General features: G+C 40.7%; 1 protein-coding gene across 9 annotated transcripts in view; it reads right to left on the bottom strand.

Annotated features, from left to right (window-relative positions):
• Positions 1 to 22497, bottom strand: part of KLHL13 (kelch like family member 13) — a 462679-nt gene that overhangs the window by 186854 nt on the left and 253328 nt on the right. For 3 of the 9 annotated variants that reach the window (XM_059679898.1, XM_059679902.1, XM_059679903.1), the window contains exon 1: positions 2815 to 3105. The exons of the other annotated variants lie outside the window; for them this stretch is intronic. The gene's annotated coding sequence lies outside the window, so the exon portion shown is untranslated. Of the gene's footprint in view, positions 1 to 2814; positions 3106 to 22497 lie in introns of those variants that run through there. 9 annotated transcript variants of the gene reach the window in all.

The following is a 22497-nucleotide window of genomic DNA, read 5'->3' as shown; positions in this document are numbered from 1 at the left end:
ATACAGGGTTCTTAGCAAATATAAGGTTCTCCAAAGATCTTATAAAATAAGTTACTAAATAAATGAATGATATATTTAAAGGCTGATTGCTATGACTGTCAGTAACTTGGAAAAGCCTCCTTTTTCTAATTTTGAGATGTTTTATCTAGGGCTGTTCCTCTTTGCATGCTCTTTCTATCTTTTCTGAAAGCTGATGATGCCTGACAAATTACTGTGTTATTTCACATCAATAAAAATAGATGGGTTTTGACCAATGGGTTTAAGAAAAAAATGCTTTGATAAGGTTGTAGTCATTTATTAAACACCAATAAAATCAAACAATTTGAAAATTGGTTTGTCTCATTTCACTAGTGTAAGTCAACATAAAGAAAAGTAATTTAAAATACAAATAAAAAAAGAAGAGAATTCAGTAGCCAGCTGCAGTTCTGTTTAATAACATCAGAAATATCCAGTCTGAAAAAATCTCTAGGTCAGCGGTTCTCAACCTGTGGGTCGCGACCCCTTTGGGGGTCGAACGACCCTTTCACAGGGGTTGCCTAAGACCATCAGAAAACACATATATAATTACATATTGTTTACAGTAGCAAAATTACAGTTATGAAGTAGCAACGAAAATAATTTTATGGTTGGGGGTCACCACAACATGAGGAACTGTATTAAAGGGTCGTGGCATTAGGAAGGTTGAGAACCACTGCTCTAGTTGTACCAGGTGGGTTATCAAACACTGCACATATTGGGATATATTAAAAAGATTCAAAGCAAAATAATTATAATGAACCCACACCCACCTTTTCTCTTGCAATCATAAACAGTTCAATCTTAGCTTAGACTTAGTATCAATAATAATCACAAAAGGGAAAAATAAAGATATAAATGCTTTTCCTTGAAACAGTTTGAAAGTTTGTATGTCTTTTCAGAATGGGTTGCCAAGAAAAGTACAGATTTTGAAGCATGGCCCTATTAGTATAAATTCCCTGTCCCTACTATATACCATTTTTAATAGAACTAAAATGAAGTGAGGAATTAACCAAATTAATGGGAGAAACTAAAAATCACCCCCTAAACCATCTAACTAAATTGATAATCAATAGCTTTTACTGTTCTTGCAAAAACCACTTTTTTCAGAACATCACCTTGAAACTCTAAAAAGTCACAGCACACTTTTCAAAGTGTGCTTATAACATACAGATTAAAAACCTTGAGGCTCTTATTTATCTATTTTCAAAATGAATCATTTGGTGTTGCAACAGAAACTACATTCATTATCTCACTGCCAAAAGAAGTGTTACCAGGACAGTGAAATTTGGTGTTATCTTCATTCACAACTTGGTTTCTTCTGAGATTACTGCCAATTAGTGCACACTATGTCGATGGTAACACCTGGTCACATACCAAGCAAACAATTCTATCACTGTTAAGTATAAAGATATTAAGAAGAACCTGCAGTTAAGGGAGCTAATATTTTTAAATGTAAAATTATGGCATGTTGCTTAATTATTGCATTTTTCTCAGTTTTCAAATGTGAGCACTAGATATAGCCATTTCTGCAAACATAACCACAAATGTCAGCATGTGCTGGTTCACTATCTCTGCCTCCACTTTCAGCCTCTCTGTTCAGTTTTCTTCACACACCAATTAGAGCATGGAAGCAAGTAAATGAACCTCAGTGTGAGAGCCAACAGGGCAACTACATGGAGAGAAGGTGATATTGCTGAGAGAAAAACTGGAGCTGTGTGCAATCAACTTAAGCAAATTAATCTCCAGTCCACAGAAAAGTAGACCCTTTGTTAATATATGGTTTTTAAATGCTGCTTCTTGGGGATTTATACAAATATGAGATCTAATGGGAGAAACTGTGGCTTCTTAAAAAAAAAAAAAAGCAGGTGCCCTCTCAACATAGATAATTTTAAACCCCAGAGTCTCTCAGCTCCAATACAATGTGCTTAGTGACCAGACTATGCTAACTTGAGTGTATCCCACACCACTGGAGTCCTCTGTCGGCATTAAAACTATGAACATCCCATTTGCAGACAGACAAATGAAGCCAGGCATCAGAAGTGTCTCTCTCCTCTCATAACTTCTTAGCAGTGGGGGAAGAATCAGATTTAGAGCCATGGGTTAGGATTACATCCAAACATACACACACACAAGTGGATGTGGCTCTTGGACTAAGTTTTTGAAACCTAGAAACTTATCAGTTCCTTAGCTGATATACTAGAGAACCATTCCCATCATTTTCTGTAAACAGTAAGCTTAAGCTTCCAAGAAAATCGTCAACTGTGATTAAACCAAAGAAGCCAAGACATTCAGATATGAAGACATTCAGAGCAGAGTTAAAGCTTGAAGGAAACGGACAGTGCTCCAAACTCGGGAGCCAGCAGGGAAACCTCCCAAGTTAGGAGATTCGGAGGAAGGGATGGATTGGGAGGCACAAAGCAGAAACTGTTAGAGGACAAGAGACAGTGAGGTGGAGGCGGACAGACTGTCTGGGCAGCGACAGCAAAGCCGGGACAAGAAGGTCTTGGAGGAATAATAAAGAAGAAAAGGAAAACTGGGCTCTGGGTTCCTAAAAGAATTCAGACGTCTGGCGAAGCAGCGAGTCCGGGAGGTAGGGATGAGAAGATACAGGGATGAGGACGCGCACCGGGACGCGAGGAAAAAAGAAGAGCAGAGTGCAAAGAGCGATGCTGGATCCCTGTCTGTCTGCTCCTGGTGCAGATCGCAACTCCTTACCGCTCCCCGGCTTGCCGCCCCGGGTCTAGGACGAGGGAAGGCGGCCGAAGGAGCCCCTGATACTTCAAGACCCTGCCTCACCTCGTTAGCCGCGTCCCAGCGTCCCGCCGCCAGTCCGCCGGCTGCTGCGCTCCGTGGGCCAAAGAGCAAGTCGCGCGGCGCAGCAGGAGCTCCCTCCAGCTACAAGGCACCGGTCCCCCGCCCCTCCGCACCCCCTGTTCACCTCGGTCCCTTCACCCTGTCCTCGCTCAGTCGGAGAGCGCGGACCCTAACCCGAAAGCCTTTCCAGTTATTTTCAAAAGTCCCCGTTCCAGGATTCCCCAGAATAGGAGCTGAACTGCTGTGGCTGCAGCGGCAGCGACTCCGCCTGACCTCACCCGGGGTGTGGGGAGAGCAGGGGGGCGGGAGCTGGGTTAAGGAGGGAAGAGGGGAGGGGGGAGGAGGAGGGGGAGGGTTCGCGGGCGGGGGCAACATGGCGGCGGGGTGGCCCTAGCGGCGCCTGCGCGGGAGGCAAGGGAGCTGGGGCTAGGAGCATGCTGAGGGTCGGAGCAGAACTCCTCCGCAGTAGCTGTGCGTGGTGAGGATAGGCCCGGAGCGGGGGTGACTGCCAAGTGGCCCTCAGGCCTCCAGAACCCTGGAGTTCACGTTGGAGAACACGTGGCTTCTGGTGCCCATGAGGCAGGAGAGGTGAAACTGTCAAGTGTCCAGGGAGGGCAGTCCTGCTTAACCACTCCAAGGGGAGGCCCGCCTTTGCCTCCTGCCAGCCCTCGTCAGGGTCCCTCATAGTCAAGGAGGGTGCTGGCATAGGGCGTGCTTCCCCTCGGTGGGGCACGCACCTCAACATAATCCTGACCCAGGCTCTCAGACAATTGTTCATCACTCTTAAAGTATAATGAACGCCATATCTCTCCCCTCCCTGCCCGGCAAAGAGTTAGTTAACAAAGAGGAAGAATAACCACAAACAGCAGCAGTTTAACATTTTGCTGAGCATTTACTATGATCCAAGCGCTGAACTATTAACTCACAGCTATGCCCCAAGGTCCACGATATTATCATCTCTATTTTACAAATGACGAGATTGAGGCATAAAGGTCAAACAAGTTGTCCAAGGTTACACAATTAGCAAGGGACAGAGCAGGACCCAGGATAAGAAAGCAGGGTGATTCTAGTGCTTAAGCCCTTAACCACAGTACTCTACAGCATCCTACCTGCTCATCTCAGTCTTCGCTTTCTCCTCCCAGTTTTGTCAGCCTAGTCCTCAACAAAACCCCCAGCCACGCCTGTTTTTCACCTTTCAGATCTTCTTTCTTTTTGTTCTGTTACAGCCTAGGACCACCTTCTTATACCTCTTCCCTTTCCTTTTCTACTTATAATTCCAGAATAGAAAAATTAAGTGGGAGCTTGCTTTTAGCAATCAGTTTACTCAATGTTTGCTTTTATTTCATTTTTTAAGGAAGTGATAAAGTGAGTGTGGGGACTGTAGTTCATGTTTCCTAATATTTCTCCCATTGCCTACCATTAAACGGATACAGAATTTGAGATCTCAACATTGCTGACTTGGCATTTCAAATTCAATACACTGAAATTTTAGTTGTACGTTTCTGGTAACTTTGAAAATAATCAGCTACTCACAAAGTTTCTAGAACTAAAATCTGATCACAATGTTAGTTTTTATCAAACTGGTGAAAAGAAAAGAAAGAACTCCAAATGCACATGGAATTTGTGTTATCTTTTATCTGTTTGTGTATTTTACACAATTCATCTTCATTAACAGAAATTAATTCATTGGCTACTCCACCATGCTTATTCAATAATTATTGTATACCTACATTATAGTAGCCGACTCCTTATCCACGCGAGATAAGAATCCAAGTGGATCCCTGAAACTATGGATAGTACTGAACCTATGTATACTATCTATACTAATAAAAGAGAACCATGCTAATTGACCATACCTTCACTGCACCCAAGCCATGCCCACCAGCCAATCAGAGCAACTATATGCAAATTAACCCAACCAAGATGGCGGCCGGCAGCCATGGAGCTGGAGCAAGCAGGAGGCTTGGTTGCTCCGGCGATGGAGGAAGCCAAGCTTCCCGCCTGCTGTGGCATCCACAAAAGGCAACAAAGTTTCAATTATAGAAGCTAAATAAATCCCAGATACCTGCTTCCAGCCAGCCTCCACTGGGAGCTTGGGTGGTTGGGGGCTGTGGCCAGCCTGCAAACAGCCATCAGCCCCTCACCAAGGCTGGCCACACCCTCATGGGGTAAGGCTCCCTGCTGGGGGGCTTGGCCAGCCTGCAAACAGCCATCAGCCACTCACCCAGGCACCCCAATGGGACCCCCACCCTGATCCGGGACGCCTTTCAGGGCAAACCAGCTGGCCGCCACCCATGCACCAGGACTCTCTCGAGGGGTACTCAAACTTTTTAAACAGGGGGCCAGTTCACTGTCCCTCAGACCGTTGGAAGGCCGGACTATAGTTTAAATAAAAACTATGAACAAATTGCTATGCACACTGCACATATCTTATTTTGAATTAAAAAAACAAAACAGGAACAAATACAATATTTGTATTTGCATGTGGCCCGCGGGCCGTAGTTTGAGGACCCCTGTTCTATCCTATATAATAAAAGGATAATATGCAAATTGACCCTAACAGCAGAGAGACTGGGAATCCCTGGTCACTATGACACACTGACCACTAGGGGGCAGACGCTCAATGCAGGAGCTGCCCCCTGGTGGTCAGTGTGCTCCCACAGGGGGAGCTCTGCTCAGCCACAAGCCAGGCTGACAGCTGCCAGTACATCAGTGGTGGTGGGAGCCTCTCCAGCCTCCTCAGCAGCGCTAAGGATGTCCGACTGCAGCTTAGGCCTGCTCCCCACTGGCAAGTGGACATCCCCCGAGGGATCCCAGAAGGATGTCTGACTGCCAGCTTAGGCCCAATCCCCCTAGGGAGCGGGCCTAAGCCAGCAGGTGGTCATCCCCCGAGGGGTCCCAGACTCTGAGAAGGCACAGGCCCGGCTGAGAGACCCTCCCGAGTGCACAAAAATTTGTGCACTGGGCATCTAGTAGATATATAGATACACTAGAGGCCTGGTGCATGAAATTCGTGCACTGGGGGGCGGGGGGTAATCCCTCAGCCCAGCCTGCACCCTCTCCAATCTGGGACCACTCATTGGATGTCCAAATGCAAATTTAGGCCCAATCCTGGGGATCAGGCCTAAACCAGCAGTCAGACATCCCTCTCACAATCTGGGACTGCTGGCTCCCAACCGCTCACCTGCCTGCCTGCCTGATTGCCCCTAACCACTTCTGCCTGCCAGCCTGCTCACCCCCTAACCACTCCCCTGCCAGCCTGATCGACGACTAACTGCTCCCCTGCCGGCCCGATTGCCCCCAACTGCCCTCCCCTTCTGGCCATCTTGTGGTGGCCATCTTGTGACCACATGGGGATGGCCATCTTTGACCACATGGGCACAGCCATCCTGTGCGAGGGCATGATGGTCAATATGCATATTACCTCTTTATTATATAGGATACCTATGACAAAGTTTAATTTACAAACTAGACACAGTAAGAGATTAACAACAATAACTGACAAAATAAAACAATGATAAAAATTTAATAAAAGTTGTATGAATGTTGTCTCTTTCTCCAATAATTTTTATACTTTTCAATCCAAACCTATTCCGGAATCTGTGTAACCATCCTTTACTTGCAATAAATGGTTTGGTCCCATTAGTTTCAAAGGATTCCCTTGCAAAAGTCTTCCTATAGGCTCAATGCTTTCTGGTACAACACATTTTCTGTCAATCAGAACACATTTTCTGTTCATGTCTTTTACCCACAAATGTACTGCTTTTTCCATCTTAATTAAACACTCATTAGACACTATGGCCAAAAGTTTTTTTTTTAAATCCTCACCAAAGGATGTTTATTGATTTTAAAGAGGAAAGGAGAGAGGAAGAAAGAGAGAGAGCGAAACATCAATGTGAGAAAAATCAATAGGTTGGCCTCACGTACATATGCCAGCCAGGAAACTAACGCACATCCTAGGCATGTGCCTTGACCAGAAATCGAACCCATGACCTTTCAGTTCATAGGACAAAGATCCAACCAACTGAAACACACAGGCCAGGGTGACCCAAAACTTTTGCAGTTTGAGATGCAACAACAAAACTAGCACAAATTTCCTTTTTTGTTCTTCACAATTTCATGGATAGAAGATTTGTTCTTACCTTAAAACTTAGCGACCTCAGCATACAATTTTCTTCTGTCCTTATTCAGTCAAAAGCTTTAAACTTTTCGCTTAAAGAAAGCACATTATTGCTTCTCTTTAGCATATATAAATTGCCAGCATCACTACTCTTGTGCTTTGGAGCCATTATTAAGTAAAATAAGAGTCAAGCACTGCAGTACCATGACAATCTGATAATAGAGACAGCTAAGTTACTAATGTGCAGGTAGCATATACATCATGGAGACACTGGACTAAGGGATGGATCACATCATGGACAAGATGAATCTATAGGGTTCAAAGTTTCATCACGCTACAAGGAATGGCGTACAATTTAAAGCTTATGAATGCTTTATTTCCAAAATTTTCCATCTAATATTTGCAGACCACAGTTGTCTATGGATGACTGAAATCTCAGAAAGCAAAATCATGGGTGGGGGACTACTATATATACAAGACATCTATTAGTTTTAAAACACCTGTTAACATGTTTTCAATCTAATTACGGAGATAGTAAAGGCCCAGCGCACGATTAAATCGTGCGTGTGTAGGGTCCCCTAGGCCTAGCCTGATATCAGGGCCATGTCCACCGCCCCACAACTCCACCTTGCACGCTCCATGGACGCTGCTGACACCTTTCGCACTCTGCGGACGCTGCCGGTGCTCTACCCCACAATGCCTCGCATGCTCTGCGGAAGCTGCCGGCACCCCGCCCCGCCCGCCATGAGAGCTGCTGCTCTTTTGGTTGTGATGCCATAATGGCGTCACAACCACAGGGCTTTTATGATATAGATGTTTAAAGCAATTTCAGCATGTATGAAAAGCCTGGCACATAGGATAGAAATCAATAAATACAAAGTGAGTTGATATATATCGAAGTTATTGCTTCATTCCTGCCATTAAAAGGTTCAAGTGGGTTTTTTTTTCCCACAATAATTTCTCAAACAGAAATGACAGGAAAATGGGATAAACAAGTGTGCCCCCAGAAGAGATTGCTCACACAATGAGAGAACCCTTCAGGTACATAGCAAAGATGGGGGGGATCACAGAATCAACGTTTGAACACCTGCTTCACAGTATTTTTCAGGGTTTCAAGTAAAATAAGGCATGTGAAAGTACCTTGTAAACTTGTAAAAAATATATACAAATGTAAAGCAAAGTTTTTGTTAATATCAGACTAGCCACTAGAACAGTGGTTCTCAACTTTCCTAATGCCGCAACCCTTTAATACACCGGGGTACTCGTATGTGGGCAGACCCGCTTGGAGACGGATAGAGGAGCAGTGTCTCGGTTCCTAAGACCATCGAAAATATGTGTTTTCTGATGGTCTTAGGCAACCCCTGTGAAAGGGTCGATCGACCCCCAAAGGGGTCGTGACCCACAGGTTGAGAACCACTGCACTAGAAGCTAGAAATGTAATTATTTTATATGTTTATCTATAGCCAAAATATAAAAAAATAGGAAAGGCATTTGGAATAGTATAATAAAAATCTAAAGAATGGGGAGATGTAACAGAGGTCCAGGGAATAAGAAAACAAGTCAAAACAAAATATTAGTGGTGAAAAGAATACAGAAAAGGATGATGGCTATTATGGGCTGAATTAATAAGTTGAAATATCAAACCACAAAACTTCAGAATACAAACTCCTTTGGAGATAAAATCTTTAAAGAGGTAATTCAGTTAAAATTAGGTCTTTAGGTTGGGCCCCAATCCAATATGACTATTATCCTTATAACAAGATACTAGGACACATACAAGCATTCACACAGAGGAAAGACCATGTGAGGATACAGCAAGAAGGTGGCCATCTGCAAGCCAAGGAAAGAGACCTCAGAAGAAACCAAACCTGCTGACACCTTGATCTTGGGCACATAGCCTCTCTGAGAACTGTGAGAAAATATCTGTTTGTTGTTTATTGTTGTTTAAACAAATCCAGTCTGTGGTACTTTGTTATGACAGTTATAACAAACTATTATAATAGCAAACATTTTACAAATCAGCTTTAGCAATCTATGTATTCGTTACTATTAATTCCTGCATAACAAATTGCTACAAACTTGGTGGCTGGTCTAAAATCACAGATATTTATTATCACAGTGTCCTTATGTCATTAGTTCAGGCATGGCTGAGCTGGGTACACTGCTCAGGACAAGTATGTCAAACTTGCGGCCCATGGGCCACATGTAGCCCACAATGAATATTTTTGCGGCCCAGCCAATATAATGGTATGTAAGAAACGTTTTAATGAAAATTTTGTAACTTAATTTTTACAGTATCCTGTTATATGTAACTAGAGGCCCATTGCAGGAAGATTCCTGCAAGAATAAGGCTTCGCTCCCGCCTCTGCTGCCTCGGCTCCCTCCCGCCTCCCACCGCCTCCCACATCCTCCCGCAGCCTGCACCCCCGCTCCACTCCTGCCTCCTGCCTCCCGCCTCCGCTGCCTTGGCTCCGTTCCTGTATCCACCGCCTCTACTTTGCCCCCTGCTGCAGTGCTTGGCTTCCTTCTACATTGTCTTCACTCCCAGCTGGTATATACAAATTAACTGCCATCTTGGTTAGGTTAATTTGCATATAATCACTCTGATTGGCTGGTGGATGTAGTGAAGGTATGGTCAATTAGCATCTTTGTCTTTTATTAGTGTAGATTATTAATGAACTACAATGTTTGCTAATGACTGATTAATCATGTTGCATTCATTTCCCTTACCTTACACACAGGTGCACCATTTCTCTCCACTAATACTAGCAACGAATATTTTAGCAGCCGATTGCCATGTCATTAGTCTTATACTGACTTGCTTGGTGTGCACAACAGGAAATATTTCGCTTTCGGATAACAAGAAAAATAGCTTTATTTGTGTTGTGCTTACTAATTTGTGCAGTTATTCAGTGTCTGGTAAGTTAATGTTCAAGAAAAAATATTAATTTTTATTAAAATATTCTATTATTTTATGTTAACGATGACTCACTTATTTCAGCCCTTTGTATTCAGCATGTCTCTATCAAAATAAACCTACGTTTCTATGAAAATTGAAGCTTTTGGTTTTTTTGCAGCCCACATAATCTTAAACCTTGTTTATTTGGCCCATGTTAGCCTTTGAGTTTGACATGCTTGGCTCAGGGTCTCACAAGGCTGCAATCAAGGGGTCAGCCAGGCTGTGTTCACATGTAGAGCTCAGAGTCCTCTTCAAGCTCATTCAGGTTGTTGTCTGAATTCAGTTCCTTAAAGTTGCTGGATTGAGACCTTCAACATCTGTAGGCTCTAGAGATTTCCCCTCTCCATAGCCAGTTTATAAACATGGCCATTTGCTTCAAGGTCAGCAGAACTCTCTCTTCCAGAAGGAACTTTAATTATATCTTCATAATCTCTTTACCTTTGTCATATAATGTAACGTAAACATCAGTGTGATCTTTCAGCATATTCACAGGTCTGAATTACACTTAAAGGGAGGAGACTTTTCAGGGCATATACACCAGAGGGCAAGAATCTTGGAGGTCATCTTACAATTCTGTCTACCATGCCCCCTAACAGTTTGACAGCACCAGTTTAACTATATACTTATAGAAATTCACCAAGACAGAGACCATACAGGCAGATGTGCGTACACACACACACACACACACACACACACACACACACACACAGCAGCAGCAAGCAATGGCTGATGCCTAATCCATCAAGAAGCATTTGCAAGCCTTCTGGGTGCCAAAATAAATGTGAAACCAAGGAATTTCTATTGCATTAACTGATTAAGGAACAAATTTAAAAGTATAAGGACATCATTTTGCCTCTCTATTCAATTTGCATTTCTTTGAAAGACTCATCTGGACCATTATTGAATGGAACCAGTATTTACAGAGAGCCCAAAGGGTGTCTGCTTAGCCAATTACTCTATAGAGTGGAATAAGAAAAAGAATAAGGAAAAAGGTCAAAAACTACTCTAGACAACTATCAAGAATATATATGCATGTGTATGTGTGTTTTTGTGTATGGTAGGGGTGTGTTTCAATATAGAAATAAATAAATGCACACTTACTAACTGAGGAGAAACCAACATGTTCCTGTCCCTTAGTCAGATAAGCAGTGCTAGAGTAAGTAAGCTGTTAACTGTGCTTCAAAGAGGGGCAAGATCAAGTTTGAAAAGTCAGAGGGAGGGTAGGATCTAAAGGACATGTAAAGATTTTTTAACATCAAGGATAACTCCAGCTATAAACTACACTAACTCAATTTTGTGTGAGGGACATTGAGAAGATTTTATCCCTGCCCTCTTCTGTCAAAACTTTTCAGAACTGATTTTTCATCATAACTCTTATGCACTTACAGGAGCTCAAATTTGGATGGTTAGCAATCAAAAATTGCCTGGGCACTCTGGAAGCACAGGGTTCTAAAAATAAAGCTATAGTCCAACTGGTGTGGCTCAGTGATTGAGCGTTAACCCATGAACCAGAAGGTCAAGATTCTATTCCCATTCAGGGCACATACCCAGGTTGTGGGCTCAGCCCCCAGTAGGGGGCATGCAGGAGGCAACTGATCAATGATTCTCTCTTATCATTGATGTTTCTATGTCTCCCTCTCCTTTCCTCTCTCTGAAATCAATACAACATAAATTAACTAATAAGAAATAAAGCTATAAGATAAGCTACCATCTCTACCTAGATGATCTAGCCAATGACCCCACTCCACAGAGAACTATGAACTCGCAGAAACCCTAACTACCCAAAGGGTCTACAATTTCTGTCTCAATTGACTCCTTTCTCTGTGTCTTCAGCAACAATTTTTTTCCTTTTAACTTACCTCTTCTTAGCCCTCTAACTCCAACTCTCTCTCCCTCATTCTTTCACTCAGACAAAAAGATTATCATAGGTAAAGGCTTGAAGAAGGAAAGCACTTGATGCATTTGAAAAGTGAAAGGAGGCTAGGGAGTATAGAGGAAGAAAAGACTTTGATGAACTTGGAAATACTGCCAAAGACTAGATCCTGTAGGGTCATGAAGGCCATGGTGAAGCGTTTGGAATTTAAATGCAAGGGATACCACTGATTGGTTTTAAGCGTGAGAGTGAGAAGAGGCAACTAGGAAGATCCACTCAACTAGATGGAAAGATGTCATTTACTAAGTTGGGAAAAATTAGAGCAACCAGGCTTTGAAGGAGTTTGTGTTTTTTGGTGTGTGGGGAGGGGATGGCATGTCCATTTTAGACCTGCTGAAAATGTCTGAGTAACATTTAAGGGGAGAGATCAGGCAGGAAGGAATGTATGTATGCAGCAAAGACTCAAAACAGATTATCTGCAATGAAAAGTCCTCACTGGAAGGCTTCTACAAGAAATGGTGTATAACTGTTGTCTGCCTCCCCACCAACATGATACACATAACAACCTGGATGAATCTTAAAATAATTATTCTAAGTGAAACATGTCCCACAAAAAGGGGGATCAACACTAATAAAAGAGAAAAATGGTAATTGGCGTACGACGATACCCTTTTCATTGGCTAATCAGGGCTATATGCAAATTAACTGCCAACTAAGATTGGCAGTTAACTGCCAACTAAGATTGGCAGTTAACTGCCAACAAGATGGCGGTTAATTTGCATATGTAGGCACAATGCAGGGAGGCAAAAGGGAAAGCAGGAAGAAGCCCCCTGCCACTGACAGTGATCAGAAACCCAGGGGGGGAGCTAAGAGCTGGGGGGCAGGGCAAAGGCGGCCCTGGGGCCGCCTTTGCCCTGCCCCCCAGCCATGATTGGAGAATCAGGTGCCTTTTCCGCCCTGGCCAGTGATAGCAGGAAGTAGGGATGGAGCCAGCGATGGGAGCTGGGCACGGTCGAAGCTGGCAGTCCCAGGAGCTAGGGGTCCCTTGCCTGGGCCTAAAGCGAAGCCCACGATCGTGGGGCCGCTGCAGCGGCGGGTCCCCGCTGCCCGAGCCAGACACCTCAGCCAGAGGCGTTAGGCCTGGGCAAGGGGCCGATCCTGCGATTGGAGGGTGATGGGGGTCAACGCCTGAGGGCTCCCAGTATGTGAGGGGGGCAGGCTGGGCTGAGGGACACTCCCCCCACACACACCCAGTGCACGAATTTCGTGCATCGGGCCCCTAGTATAGTATATAATTCCATTTATATAAAATTATGGAAAATAAAAAATGAATCTATAGTGATAGAAAGCAGGTCACTGATTGCCTGAGAATGACAACAGGGAGTGAGAACAAGTAAAAATAGCAAAGAGGTACAAGAAAATATTTAGGGGTGATGAGCATGTTTATTATCACTTTTGTGGTAATGGTTTCACAAGTATATATGAATGTCAATATTTGCCCAATTGTACACTTTATATATGTGCACTTCATTGTATGCTATTTACATTTCTATAAAGCTGTTAAAAGGTCAGTCATGTGCCTTGACAAATTATAGTGTTGCTATTTTATTCCCTTTCTGTAGATAATACCAAAATAGGTAAACAGTCAAGGCTCAGGAATAGATTGGAATCAGAGACTAGAATGCTGTCAGGCCTATCACATTATGTTTGTTTGGTTTTGGGGGGAGAGGGATGATGCCTGCTTTTATTGCTTGGGTTTTTTAAATTGTTGTTGTTGTTGTTTTTTACCTTTAGACACCTCCATTCATTTCTCCCACTTCCCACCCCACTACCTTAGGCAATCATCAATCTGATCTCTTCATTTATTAGCTTATTTTGTTGTTGTTTTGTTTAGTTTTTTTAAGATCCCATATATAAAAGAGAACAAACAGTATTTCTCTTTCTCTGTATGACTTATTTCACTTAACATAATGCCCTTAAAGCGCATCCATATTGTTGCAAATGGCAAGATTTCATTTTTTCTAATGCCAAATAATATCCCATTAAATATAATTATATCTTTATTATATATAACTAGAGGCCCAGTGCGTGAAATTCATGCACGGGGGGGGGGGCCTCAGCCCAGCCTGCACTCTCTCCAATCTGGGACCCCTCCGATCCTGGGGATCAGGCCTAAACCAGCAGTTGGACATCCCTCTCACAATCTGGGACCACTGGCTCCTAACTGCTCACCTGCCTGCATGCCTGATCGCCCCTAACTGCCCCCCCTGCTGGCCTTACCACCCTCAACTGACCCCCCCACCAGCCTCATTGCCCTCAACCGCCCCCCCCCCACTGGCCTGGTCACCCCTAACTGCCCACCTTGCCGGCCTGGTCACCCCTTACTGTACCCTCTGCCGGCTTGGTTGCCCCCAACTGCCCCCCTCCGCCAACCTGGTCGCCTCTAACTGCCCCCCTGCCAGCCTGGTTGCCCCTTACTGCCACCCATGCTGGCCTGGTCTCCCCCAACTGCCCCCCCCACTAGCCTGGTCACCCCTCACTGCCTCCCTCTGCTGGCCTGGTCGCCCCTCACTGCCCCCCCACCCCCGCAGGCCTGGTTGCCCCATGCAGCCTGCTGCTCAGTCTTTTGGTCGCCCCTCACTGACTCCCCTGCTGGCCCGGTTGCCCCACACAGCTTGTTCAGTCATCTGTTGGTTGTGATGGTCACTTAGACTTTTATATATATAAATTATATATGTAATTATAATTATATAATGAAGTATATATTATATGTAATGGAATATATATGCACTATATATATATATATATATATATATATATATATTCACAATTGATTTATGCATTCACCTATTAATGGAGATATTATTGCTACTAGTACTAGCATATTTTATGGAGTCTTTAGGGTTTTCTATAGATAATATTTTATCTATGAATAGTGCCAGTTTTATATCTTCCATATTGGATGCCTTTTATTTATTTTTCTTACCTAATTGGTTTGGCTAGGACTCCAATACTATGTTGAATAAAAGTGCCAAGAGTGGGCATCCTCAACTGGTTGAGCATCATCCCTGCACCAAGAAGTCACTGGTTCGATTCCCAGTCAGGGCACATGCCCGGGTTGCAGGCTTGATCCCCAGTATGGGGCCTTGCAGGAGGCAGTCTATCGATCTTTCTCTCTCTCTCTCTCTCTTTCTCTCTCCCCCCCCCTTCCTCTCTCTGTCTCAAATCAATAAAAAATATTGTTTTAAAAATAATTATAAAAAGTGGGCATCGTTGTCTTATTACTGATCTTAGAGAAAAGACACCTTTCACCACAGAGAATGAGTTAGCTGCAGTCTTATAATATAGAGCTTTTATTATGTTGAGGTACAGTCCCTCTATACACACTTTGATAGTTTTCATAATAAATGAATGTTAATTTTGCCAAATGCTTTTTCTGCATCTATTGAGATGATCATATGACTTTTATCTTCATTTTGTTCATGTGGTGTGTCACATTGACTGATTCATGGATGTTGAACCATTCTTGCATCCCTGGAATAAATCTCACTTTATCATGGTGTATAATCCTTTAAACACATTGTTGAATTTAGTGCGCTAATATTTTGTTGAGGATTTTTGCATCTATGTTCATCAGGAATATTGGCTTGTAATTTTATTTTTTTGTGAATTTTCCCATTTTCTACATGAAATTAATTTCTAATTTCATGTCATTATGGTCAGAAAAGATGTTTGATATGATTTCTATACTCTTAAATTTCCTAAGACTTGTTTTGTAGCTAACCTATCCAGGAAAATGTTCCATGTATACTTGAGAAGAATGTATATTCTGTTCCTTTTGGACAGAATGTTCCACATATATAAATGTTAAGTCTCGGTATAATGATTAAGAAAACATTGTTTAAGGCCAATGTTTCCTAATGATTTTCTGTCTGTATGGTCTATCCATTGATGTAAGTGAGGAATTAAAATTGCCTACTATTATTGCATTACTGTCTATTTCTCCATTGTACTATCTCCATCTCTTTGTCTATAAATAATCAGATAATCTATTTCATTATTTTCTCTCATTACACACTTGCATTTATGCTTTCCTGGTTGTATGTTAGGACTTGATTGGCCACAAATCTTTAGGTTACATCTCTTCTATTCTAAAGACCAGCCAGACTGATAGAATAGAGGGAATATAACTTAAGGATTTGTGTGAATCAAGGAGTTCTAAAACTCAATTCCATAGACCATTGGAGAGTTTCTGATTGGCCCTTTTTGTATCACTTCTGGATCAACTAACTTAACTCTGGCCTGGATGGAATCTAAATTATATAGGGAAAGTCTTAGCATATTCACTTAAAATTTGGGGAAATCATCATCATGACTTTAGGTCACTATTGGAGTTTTAGCTCCAAGAAGGTATTGTTTCTTCCAACTAAGAGTTCTAACTGAATCATCTGGTATTCGCAATGTGAGATACAAGGGAAAAGCCAGACACATTAGGTAAGGAACTACAATTTCTAAGATTTCATCAAAGAACTTCCTGATGCATCCTATTGCTACTCAGATAAATATACCTAGTTCTCATTGTAAATCCAATAACACCATGAGTGGTGGAATATATAATAGGGACATCCAAAACTTAGAGAAGGGAAGCCCCTATTCCCTACCTTCACCCTACCATATAGTTTTCCACAATACTCTGAAGTTAAAACAGAGAACAATGATAAAGGATAAAGCCCCAAATGTCAGCTTTTAATCAAATTGATCAAAGAGAGCATCAGTCTCACTAAAAGGAACTAAGTTGATGTAGTAAGGAACCTGTGATGCCACCTAATACATCTTTGGAATTGTCCTTTAGCCTGAGTCTACTGAAATGAAATTGAAAGGCACCTGACTAAAGTGTTACAGGGGCTGTTAAAAAAAAAAACAACTATTTTAAAAAACTGATAATATCCACCCATTCAAATTAACATTTTTAAAGTCAGATTCATCATCTTCATATTTTCTCCAAACCAGTACCCCTCTTTCTGTTAATAAATAATTATCCCTGTCATCCAAGTTCAGAAGCTCATCTCTCCATTCATTCAACAAATATTTATTGAGTGTCTCCCATATGCAAGGCCAATGCTAAATTCTATGAGTGACACAAAGAAATATAGAATCTGGTTTCAAAAAGTATACAATCATTTTGGGGAAATACATCAAAGCTCAAGTATACAACATACCAACTATGTGTGTTAAGTGGCACATGTCTAATACAAGCAATGGGAATTCATAGAAGCACTGCTTGACATATCAAAAAGTTGAAAATTAATTTCTAACATCAGAAATTTGCTTAAATACACTATATGAGTATATAACTGAATAATCCACAGTCTTTCCAAAACAATACATGATCTTATGTATTGAAATGCAAACATGTTCATAATAGGTTACAAAATAATATGTATGATATTTATATATTGATGTGAGAAAGAAACATCTATCAGTTGCCTTCCATACATACTATGACTGGGCACTGAACCCATAACCTAGGCATGTGCCCTGGCAGGGAATTGAACCAGCAACCCTTTGGTGCAAGATGGTGCTCAACCAACTGAGCCACACCAGCCGGACAAATTATGGATATAATTATATCCTTCTCTTTGTCTGTACTTTCTGATTATTCTTTACTGAAAATGGAAAAAAAATAAGTGATTTATTTTTTCTAATAAAGAGGAAAGGCGTTAGACAAATTTTGAGGCATGTTTTAAATAGGATAGTATTCACTAGAAATACAGAACTACAGCAGTTATTTGGAAGATATTTATATAGAAATGGTAGTTAAAAGAATGGAAACAATTAAGAAAAGTATGGGAAACATAAACACTTAGTTGCTGAGAAGACACCAAAGAAAATGTTGGAAATAAAAGTATTCATCTTCAAGTGAGAAACAAGAAAACATCAGAAACAAAGGAGTAACAGTTGTCTTAAACATAGAAGAGAAAGTGAGGGGCATGCATTCCCATGGTGAACAAGGTAACACTCTCCATGTAGAAGTGTCCAGAGCAAGTCTTGGATTTTACAGCTTTATATGCCTTTTTAGAAATTTTACCAAGATATATTCATATAAAACAATGTCATCTTTCTGAAATGCAAATCTAAATGTGTCATTCATCAATTTAAAATTGGCTTCTTTGCATATTAGAACTCATAGAAATCATGACACCAAATGCTGGAAGGGAAACAAAGACCATTTTGTCTTGGCCCTTGATTTCACTGATGAGAAAACTGAGGCCCAGAGATTTAAATTGATTTGCCCACTCAACCAGTGACTGAAATATAGTTAAAATTTCTCAGTTGTCTCTGCAAAATAAAGGCAAATACAGGGGCTTTGGTTAATGAATCAAATATTCTGCTAAATTCACTTCGTCAACAGTTGGATCTTTTTGTATTTTGTTTTGTTGTTTGTTAGTTGCCAAATACTGATAATTATTGAAGGTTTTGATGGGTATATGGGAATACATGTAATATTCTATATAGGTTTACATATGTTTGAAAATATCCACAATAATTTTTTTTCAAAATTGCTCTTACAATGGATGTTACAGAAACATAGGGTAAGCTTGTCCTACAGATACACTTCGACATTCCTCCTGTGTTTACTGAATCATATACAAATTGATGGATTTAAACAATTAGAGGTGAATCAGACTTTAGGACTTAACATTTGTTGAAAAATTTACATAATAGCTTTATGTTCAAAGTCTTAGAGTTGAAACTCAACTAACCATGTTTTAAGTTTCTTCCTTTCCTTCCCTGTAGCTCTGATTGAATCACGCTAATCCACCATAACCCCTTTGCACCTTCTCTTCTACCTTTCTCCTTAACCTGTCCCTTTTGAGGTAACTGCTTCATTTTGCTGGTCTTGGCTCATTGTCATCATAATAGGAATCCCCTCCTGCCCCATCTTGCCATCCTAGCAAACAGCTTCTCCTTTTATCAGACTCACTCCAGAGTCACTTTCCCTAAGGAGTATTTTCTATCCACCCAGGTAGCAATGCACACACCTTTGGGCACTGGTGAAGAGCAAAGTTTGCCTGTGTTTGAATCTGAGCTCTGCCATTCACTGTGCCCTTGTGCACATTACTGAATCTCTTTCTGTCCATTTGCAGTATTTTGTAAAATTGAAATACTAATTCTTTACCTATAGGAGTCTCCTGAAGGTAAAATAAATTATTATACATAAAAGAACTTAGAGCAGTGCCTGGTACATAAGAAGTGCTGTATATCTTAGATATTATCACTATCTTCAACCTACTCCTCTTATCAGAGCATCTGAAACACTTTCAGGAACTTTTTTTTTTCATGTATGCATCTCCATACCAGACTGTAAGCTTCTTGAGATCAGGAATGATGTCTGATACACTAGCAATAATAACTGCTCAATAAATACTTGTAGAATGAATAGATAAACTGTGTCTAAAAAAACAAGTAATCCCTACTCTACTAATAAACTAAATCCAAAAAGAAGACTGTTACTAAAACAAACAAATCAAATAAATTAATTTCTGTATATTCTTGCTTTAAATAGCAAGCCCTCTAATTACATTTAAATCAATGTCAATTTACAAAACTCTCAAGGAAATGTAAAGTAGAAATGTGCTATTCTACCACATCCTTTTCAATATCATCTCAAAAGTACTTTAGAAAGGCCCTCCATTTCACTCTTCCATGCTGGCAGGTGAGGTCCCCTAAACACTACACAACTTGATTCTTCCATAATACATAAGTGAGATAATAACACTATGTAATATTTCATAAATTGTGTTGATTAATCAATTAATGTTACTAAGGTACATCAAGATAAAAAGCACTACAGAATTGCTAAGTATTTTGACAGGGTTTGCCTTCTTTACTCTTGGTGATAGTATATGTAAGTATAGGAACTTTGTTTATGAGGAGGCTCAGCTTCTATTTCTTCAGGTTAACTTCCTTCCGATGTAACATTAAAGTTCCTACTTATAGGCTTGCCTTGATAATTCAGGGGCAAAACAAGTAGCAGGAACTCCTTGGGAACAATGGTCCCGGTTTCATAAACATGGCATTGTTAGAGAACTCCTCTTATCATTTGGTGGGACTGAACAGCATCTGATCAAGTTTCTTTCTCCAATCTCCTGATCCCAACAAAGTTCCCACTGCATCTGCAGATGTTGATCTGTCTCAGTAACTATTCTATTCAAAAGCCATACATTCCCTAAACAGCACTCATGACTCTTCATGCTCTCTAACAGTCACAGCACGTTAGCCATGTCTCCTGATTAGCTTCAGCATTTGCTAAAATATACAAAATTAAAAAGTCTAGAGCAGCACCAGCCAATAGAAATATAAGGTGAGGTACAAATGTTAGTCACATGTGCAGTTTAAAATTTTTGAGTAGCCACATTTTAAAAAGTCAAAAAAAGTAAAATTAATTTACTAATCTAATAATCTATTTTATTTAATTCAATAAATCTGAAAATTTTCAACATGCAATCATTATAAAAATTAATGAGATGTTTTACATTCCCTTTTTTGTACTAAGTCTTTGAAATCAGATGTGCATTTTTACACTTACAAAACACCTCAATCCAGACTAGCCACATTCCAATTGCCTGAGAGTAATATGTGGCTCGTGGGTACTGTATTGGACAGTAAAGGTCTAGGCTTTTGCTTTACTGAGCTGAAGTAACCTGAAATTATATGTATATATACCAGAGAATGGTCTTCAGCACTACTTTCCTCACACAACACCCTATGAGTGCAGGAAATTACATAGAAAATATGCTCATTTTGACAGTATGGAGGGACCTGGAGAGTATTATGCTAAGCGAAATAGGCCAGTCAAAGAAAGACAAGTATCACATGATCTCACTCACATGTGGAATCTAATGAACAAAATAAACTTATAAACAAAATATATCCAGAGACATAGAAGCATGAAACAGACTGTCAAACCTCAGAGGGAAGGGGTGAGTGGAGGGTGGGTGGGGAGAGATTAACCAAAGAATTTCTATGCATGTATGCATAGACCATGGATATAGACAACTGTGTGGTGAAGGCCTGGGGGGAGTGGGTATGGAATGGAGGAGGTCAATGAGGAGGGGATGTCTGTAATACTTTCAACAATAAAGATAAATGAAAAAGAAAAGGTGCTCATTTTTAATAGTTACACCAGTGGTTCTCAACCTGTAGATTGTGACCTCTTTGGGGGTCGAACAACCCTTTCACAGGGGTCGCCTAAGACCATCAGAAAGCACATATATAATTACATATTGTGTTTGTGATTAATCACTATGCTTTAATTATGTTCAATTAGTAACAATGAAAATACATCCTGCATATCAGATATTTACATGACGATTCATAACAGTAGCAAAATTACAGTTAGGAAGTAGCAACGAAAATAATTTTATGGTTGGGGGTCACCACAACATGAGGAACTGTATTAAAGGGTCGCAGCATTAGGAAGGTTGAGAACCACTGGTCTACACATTAGAGGTTTTGCTATGTGCCACCAATAAGTTGCAATAGCATCATGTATATAATGCAATATCAAATGTTATATAGAAAAATATAAAATTGTAAAAGATATGGATTGCACATGAAAGACCAGGTCTTATAGTTCATACAAATCAGAAGAGAAGTAAGCAGCAGGATATCAAGTTTAGAACAAAAGACATTTTAAAAATAACAGCAACATTTTGTGTGATTTTTGCAAAAATCTGGCATCAGAATATTTTTTAAGAAAAAGTAATTTTATTATTTTCAAGTATCTATAGAAATATAAATTAGATTGACAAAGAGTTAGTACTATAAACCCTTTATAGACCTTTCTATTAATCAGAAAGATCATCAGCCAAGCAAGACATCCAAGTATTCCCACATGCTATTTCTTCTGCCTATGCACACTGTTCCCCAATCCTCTTCTCCTACACAACTTCTACTACACTTCAGGTTTCAGTTTAATGTTTTTCACAAGAAGACCTTTCCTTGTGTCCTAGACCTAAATGAGTATTCCTATAATAGTCACAAAGCACCCTGTATTTCTCAAATCATACTATCCCTTTAATGAAAACCATTATTTATCTTATTGCTATAATGTAAGCCCCATGAAGAGATAGACCAAGTCTATCTTGTTCATTACTGAATCCTAGTGTCTCAAATAAAGTCTGGTACATTGGGAGTGCACAAATAAATATTGTTGCTTTAATTTATTAACTCAAATCATTAAATAATTATGTTGTGTGATGGATTAACTATATTAGCATATCAATTGTACCTAAAAGAAGGTATCAACAAGGTTTACTCTTTTAGGTACTTTGTTTATAATAATGATGTTCTTGGCAATGCATTTATTTTTCCATAGAAAGAGCAAAATCTCAGTTCTAGCTAAATATTCTGAGATTCTCAATCAGTGAAGTATACATTAAAGAGGCTACATTGTATTCTGCCCTAGCCAGTTTGGCTCAGTGGATAGAGCGTCGGCCTGCGGACTGAAGGTCCCAGGTTCGATTCCAGCCAAGGGCACATACCTGGGTTGTGGGCTCGACCCCCAGTAGGGCATGTGCAGGAGGCAGCCGATCAATGATTCTCTCTCATCATTGATGTTTATATCTCTCTCTCCCTCTTCCTTCCTCTCTGAAATAAAATAAAGAGGCTACATTGTATTCTGGTTATATTATCCTTGAATCTTCTAAC

Source organism: Myotis daubentonii, chromosome X, assembly GCF_963259705.1.
Source record: "Myotis daubentonii chromosome X, mMyoDau2.1, whole genome shotgun sequence".
Classification (NCBI taxonomy): Eukaryota; Metazoa; Chordata; class Mammalia; order Chiroptera; family Vespertilionidae; genus Myotis; species Myotis daubentonii.
The sequence above is the reverse complement of the archived record's forward strand: the minus strand, read 5'-3'. Positions and strand labels throughout refer to the sequence as shown.